The sequence below is a fragment of the Zootoca vivipara genome, chromosome 1 (genome assembly GCF_963506605.1).
Source record: "Zootoca vivipara chromosome 1, rZooViv1.1, whole genome shotgun sequence".
Taxonomy (NCBI): Eukaryota; Metazoa; Chordata; class Lepidosauria; order Squamata; family Lacertidae; genus Zootoca; species Zootoca vivipara.
Genome location: NC_083276.1, coordinates 30094968 through 30101895, shown reverse-complemented (window position 1 = coordinate 30101895; position 6928 = coordinate 30094968).

Genomic DNA, 6928 nt, shown 5'->3' with positions numbered 1-6928 from the left:
GGCGGCGTCTGTGCTGGGGGGTTGTTGTGTGTAGGGTTGGCAGACTCAATAGAGGACAGGACGTCTTCTGTGCCTTTAATTGCCCTGCTCTCTTTTGAGTCTGGAAACCTTAAAGAGAAACCAGCAGACCCTTTGTTTAATTTTCAAGCAAAGGGTCTGCTGGTTTCTCTTTAAGGTTTCCAGACTCAAAACAGAGCAGGGCAATTAAAGGCACAGAAGACGTCCTGTCCTCTATTGAGTCTGGCAACCCTAGTTGTGTGCGTGCCCCGCTTGCATTTCAGAAGGCACCCTCCGCGTCCCTAGCTCGCTATTGTACCTGTTCTCTCCCATGCAGTTTAGACAGGAGTGCCTGGCGTACTATGGTCCATGGGGTCACGAAGAGTCGGACACGACTAAACAACAACTCCCATGCAGCTTAGGGCTGCCCCTTTTTTGCAACAAGCGATAGTCTCTTTCCCCCTCGAGGTGCTTGCTTGTTTGCTTACCGGGCCAAGGGAAAGCGCGGCCACCGACTGCCCTCCGGCGTTTTAAGCCTTTTTTTTGTTTTTAACTAGCGTCGCTTAACCTTGTTTTGGCATTTCCCGTGACTAGAAATAAAAAGGACATTTGGCCTGTGACTTAGTTCAAATGATTCCTGGTGTGAAGTAAACCCATTTAGTACAAAAGGGTGAATCATCCACAATAAGCTTCGTGCTGTCGCGGTTTCCACAGCTGTTGGCAGAATATGTTCCACGAGTTTTTAGCCCTAAAGATGCTTCTGGACTCTGCATATTAGGACAGTTGCTCACGTAGGTTTTTAGTAGTCTGCATACACACTTCAAATATACAGACACAAAAAGCCCTGCATGATCAACACAAGATCTCTGTGGAACTCTCCCTTCAGATGTCAAGGAGAAAAATAACTACCGTATATTCCCGCGTATAAGACGACCCCCAACTTTTGAGAATATTTTCCTGGGTTAAAAAGTAGTCTTATACGCAGGAACAAGGGCGTACCCACCATGCGGCAAGTTAGGGCAGCTGCCCTACTCTAGAAGCAGGGCTGGTGGGCAGAGGCGGAGCACAGCCCGGTGGAGCGCGAGTTCGCCATTCCCGCCGCACCGCGCCGCACCCTCCCTCCAGCTCCCCAGCGCGCCCTCAGGCAAGGCCAAGCGCGGCGGGGAACCAGGGAGCGCGGCGCGGTGGGCGGGAACGCCGAACTCGCGCTCCGCTGGGCTGGGCTCCGCCTCCGCCCACCAGCCCTGCTGCTAGGGAGGGGCACAGCCCGGCGGAGCGCGAGTTCGCCCTTCCCGCCCGCCGCGCTGCGCCCTCCCTCCAGCTCCCTGTCGCGCCCTCTGGCAAGGCCAAGCGCGGCGGGGAACCAGAGAGTGCGGCGCGGCGGGCAGGAACGCTGAACTCGCGCTCCGCTGGGCTGGGCTCCGCCTCCGCCCACCAGCCCTGCTGCTAGGGAGGGGCACAGCCCGGCGGAGCGCGAGTTCGCTGTTCCCGCCCACTTTGTGGCCCCTCCCCTTCCGTGCCTTGGCCCCTCCCCTTGCCCCCCCTAGTTTTGATCCTGGGTACGCCCATGCGCAGGAATATACAGTATCTAACTTTTAGAAGACCTCTGAAGGCAGCCCTGTATCGGGAAGTTTTTAATGTTTGGTTTTTTTTATTATGTTACAAAATATGCTGTAAGCCGCCCAGAGTAGCTGGAGAAATCCAGCCAGATGGGCAGGGTATAAATAATAAAATTGTTATTATTGTTGTTATTATCTACACATTGGTTATTATTGGAAACTTCTGTGTAGGTATTTGTATATGAAACAGGTAATTATTAGTAAAGTCTCACCAAGGCATGCATTCTTTTTCTATTACATGGATGGTGAGCAATGGACAGAATATTCACTTAAACATGAAAGAATTCGTATCTGATGAAGTGTGCATGCACACGAAAGCTCATACCAAAATAAAAATTTAGTTGGTCTTTAAGGTGCTAGTGAAGGAATTTTTTTATGAAAGAATTTAGTGCTCATTATCCCTCACCACTGCACACCATTCATTAACATATACTACTGGTCGCCATTGAAGACAGGGCATTGAAGGTTATTAAAAACATGTTTTATTATACTATTCATATAAAAATAAGCACACACAAAGTACCTTTCATCACTATAAAAACAGAATGCAATGTTAACCTATTTCCACCAAGTTATATACCAGGAATGGGGAACCTGTAGGCCTTAAAATGTTGGCTGGCCTCCAGCCACAAGTCGAGGTGGATTTAGGGGAGCACAGCCAGTTCAGTCACACTGGGCACAGAGCCTTAGGGCACTGCAACTATGATATAGAATGGCAGGCAAGAGGCAGGGTGTGTGTGTGTGTATTTTGGCATCACACAGGGCACTGCTGAAATTTGAGACCAAGGTCCACCACTGCAGGTCAATTCTAGGAGCAACACACGAAATAAAATGAGATACTGACTGTAGGAATAAACACCAAGTTCTCAAAATATTTTATTACTGCCCAACACATTCTGAAAACAATAAATTTCTTCTGGGGCGGGGGGGGGGGCTTAGTTTTGAGCTATAAAGTCTTAAATGGCTCAGGACCACAACACCTCAAGAACCATCTCTCCCCTTATGAACCGACTCGTATCCTACAATCATAATCTGAGGCCCTTCATGTGCCTCCTCAGCGAGGTCTGGAGGGTGGCAACACTGAGAATTGGCCTTTTCTGCGGTGGCCCCCACTTGTTAAATGCCTTCTCCAGGGAGACTCCCCTGGTGTCTTTGTTACATATCTTTAGGCACCAGGCAAAAAAAATATCCTGTTCTCCCAGGGCTTCAGCTAATTAAACAATCCATGACTTTTTAAAATGTGGCGGCAGGGGACTGGTTTTTTGGTTTTGTTATTATAGTATGTATTTTTGTGTTTTTAATATTGTAAACTGCCCTGTGATGTTTGGATGAAGAGCAGTATAGAAATTAAATTAAAATTTATTATTTTCCTCCGATTTATTCCAGCTGTTATCCAGCAGCGTCTGGAGTACCACAGGCTCCCCACTCCTGTTCTAAGTGGTCAGGATTCACATCCTTTACCAGAACTAAAACTGAACTTTAATTACACGAACACGAGTCACTCAAAATTCAGTTTTTCATCAACACAACTTGCAGTAACAAAACATCCTGCATTTTAGACATTTGTTCACAGGACAGCTTGCTAAAAAAGATCTGATCTGATACAGCAGGGTTAACAATATAAAGCAGTTTCTTTAAAGGAAAGTTTGCCCACGCACAAGGTTAAATGGAACAAAAACTGAATTGAAGCATTTTCATGTAGCAATTTACTCCCATATCAACTAGCAGTAAAGTACTTCACCTTAATTAGCTGGCCCCACTACTTCAGTGGAGAGAAAAATTATTGCAAGTACTGTACTCTGTTTTGTTCACAACCTGACAGGAAGAGCAGAGGTTCCTGCTCATTGCAAAACAGCAGACCATAAAATTTAATAGCTGAGGAACTCCTACCTTTTTGTTTTCCATAGTTAGAATAAAAGCAATATACAGAAATCACATTCTCTGGAACTTTGTTGAGGGGGGATGACTGACTCAGCACCATTTGTGTCCAAAGCCTGCAGTGCATTTGGATACACTCACTCCAAATTACTCTCTCGTTTCTGTATCCAGCCCTGGGAAGAAAGATGGTCGGTAGAACATCTTATCCCTACAAGGCTGGTTGGGTGTTTTCAGTCCTGGGTCATTGGTGCCTCTGAGCACGCACAAAGTGCCTTTCTTAAACCACTTATCTGTGGAACCTGACATAGTTCTAGTTACAGGTAGGTAGCCGTGTTGGTCTGACGTAGTCGAAACAAAATTAAAAAATTCCTTCCAGCAGCACCTTAAAGACCAACTAAGTTTTTTATATATAAGCTCATACCAAAATAAAAAACTTAGTTGGTCTTTAAGGTGCTGCTGGAAGGAATTTTTTTATTCTGTGGAACTTGAGTCATACTCCTGTTTCAGAATATTAACTGTTAGAAAACAGCTTTGCAGCACTTACTTGTGGAGAGTGTGTGCCAACTTGGAAGATGCTGGGAATTTCCCTTTTAAAGATCTCACATTGTACTTTCAAACTAGTCTTCTTCACATCTGACTGAACAAGCCCTTGGCACTATTTGACTCAGCACTATTCAAATATGGTAGTCTAGAAAAGGTAGCTCTAAAGCAAGCTAGTTATGACCCGCAATGCAAGTTCTTTGTGCAATGAGACTAAACTTGATACACACAGAAGGATGGATTTCACTGACTTGCCTGTTAGCAGATTGCAAACTCCTTTGAAAACAACCTGCATTCAGATTCGTAATCTTTCACTTCAGTCAACTGTGATTGGGAGTCAGTTGAGTGCTGCGAGGGGAAAACACTTTATTACCATCCTCAACTGCCACTCCCAGTCAATGTACCCATGCAGTGCACCTTGGAATGTGGTTAAGTAACACTACTTCCAGCAAAAGGATTGAGTTCCTTCAAATGTAACTTTTTTCTCCCCAAAGCAAGTGCTCTAAGATAGCGTTAGAAGTGCCATGCAAGCTCTATTTTAAGGTTGTTGTTGTTGTCCACAGCTGGAACTAGGCAGCTTGGAAACCTGGTAAACATACACCATATACACATGGTACAGGGGGAAATGCACAATTGTGCTGAATTTCATACAATCCATACAGAATCAACTCCGGTTCCAAAGCAACAAGGATACTAATCAGTCCTCACTCCCTCATAAGACTTGCTGCTAGCATAAGCACACCCGACATCAAGCTGCTAGCATTCCTTCAGCTAATTTTATTAACTGACCAATCAGATGTGCTAATCGTGTGTGCAATGGCTCCATCCACCAAGGCCAAGAGCAATCAGGTTTGCCATCCCTGACTTAACACACACACATGCTGCTCTTCCTTCAGTAGAGAACATGCAGAAAGTGTTTGTTTTAGGCAGGGACTAGGCTGAGACCTAGGGACGCAGGTGGCGCTGTGGTCTAAACCACAGAGCCTAGGGCTTGCCGATCAGAAGGTCAGCGGTTTGAATCCCTGCGACAGGGTGACCTCCCGTTGTTCGGTCCCTGCTCCTGCCCACCTAGCAGTTCAAAAGCACGGCAAGTGCAGGTAGATAAATAGGTACTGCTCCAGCGGGAAGGTAAACGGCATTTCCGTGCGCTGCTCTGGTTCACCAGAAGCAGCTTAGTCATGACCCACATGACCTGGAAGCTGTCTGCGGACAAACGCCGGCTTCCTCGGCCTATAGAGCGAGATGAGCACTGCAACCCCAGAGTCGTCCGCGACTGGACCTAATGGTCAGGCGTACCTTTATCTTTAGGCTGAGACCTAGTAAACATGGTCTCCCGGTGGAGTACAGGGTCAGGTTTAAGGTGCTGGTTTTGACCTTTAAAGCCTTATGCGGCCTAGGACCCTCGTACCTGCGGGACCGCCTCTCCCGGTATGCCCCGCAGAGGATATTAAGGTCCACAAATAACATACTGGAGATCCTGAGTCACAAGGTGGTTAGACTGGCCTCAACCAGGACCAGGACCAGGGCCTTCTCAGTACTAGCCCCGACCTAGTGGAACGCTCTCTCAGGAGACTAGGGCCCAGTGGGAGTTGTCATCTTTTCGTAGGGTCTGCAAGACAGAGCTGTTCCGCTTGGCCTTCGGACTGACTCAGTCTGACCCCGGTGTTACCCTCCCCTAAGGTTTTATCCTACAGATATTTAAATGAGATTCCACTTGTAGATTCCCATTTTAAAATTGAATTTTAACATTGTATTTAATCTGTATTTTAATTGAATTGTTTCTTTTATGCTTGTTTTGATATTTTTGTTGTTAGCCGCCCTGAGTCTTGACTGGGAAGGGCGGGGTATAAATATGATGATGATGATGAAGAGTTTTATGCATTCTAATACGATTATCCAGAGAAGTATCTTTTAGTATCCTAAAGTTTTAATTAACCCTGATTTATGGGCAAAGGGGTTACCATGCTTTGCTCTACAACTTGAAAACCATTTAATGTTAAGAACTAGGGATTCTGGAGCTTGCTATTTGGGTCAGTATGATATTCTGGGTAAAGCTTTGAGTTTCGTTGTAGGGTTCTAGGTTCAAGTTCCTACTTAATCGTAAGCATCTCTTGGTGGGGATGATAAATGAGGTAAGAGTTATTATACCTGTACGCTGAAGCGCAGTACAGAAATGATTCTAGTCTTGTAAAGATAAGACTTTCACCCAGGCCTTTTTAATCCTGACCTATAAGACTTGATCCTGTTTTTACTAGATTTTTCTTTTATTGTTTTATGCTTGCATTTTTGTACACCGCTTCAAATTAACAGTTTAGAAATGCTTTTTAAAAAACAAACAAACAAATAAATAAAATAAATAATCTACTTAAGTAACAGATGCTAGAAGGAAATAACTGATTAAGTAAATTAATGTATAAGCTTTTGAAAGATTTACAGACACACTGGACTGGAGAGCATGTCTCCCCCCCCAAAAAGAAACTTTTATTGAGAAAACTTGACAAATCCCCAACTCTAGTTCAGATAAATCTGTACAGCTTTCCACTGCCCGTTCTACTCAGCTTCAGTTACACCACAAGAGTTAGGAGCGAAGCCATGTCAAGCTACCACTAAGGCTAAAGTTTAATGGCTCTCAAGACATCACATAACCCATCAAAAAAGGTCATTTCTCATTGGCAAAGAAGTGGCAAATTCAAAAGAAAGGCCAACAGGATACAAAAAAGATGCTTTTGCTTGGAACTGTAGAAAATTTGCTATGAGAGTCTAAAAAGAGGAGCCCAAAAGTACCCACTACATCTTCCCACTACAGTTTCTATTTATTAACTGTTTCCAAAGTGAAAAAAGATAAGCAAGAAAGGTCTTCAGCTCTGAATTTAAAAGCAGCACTGGACACTTGA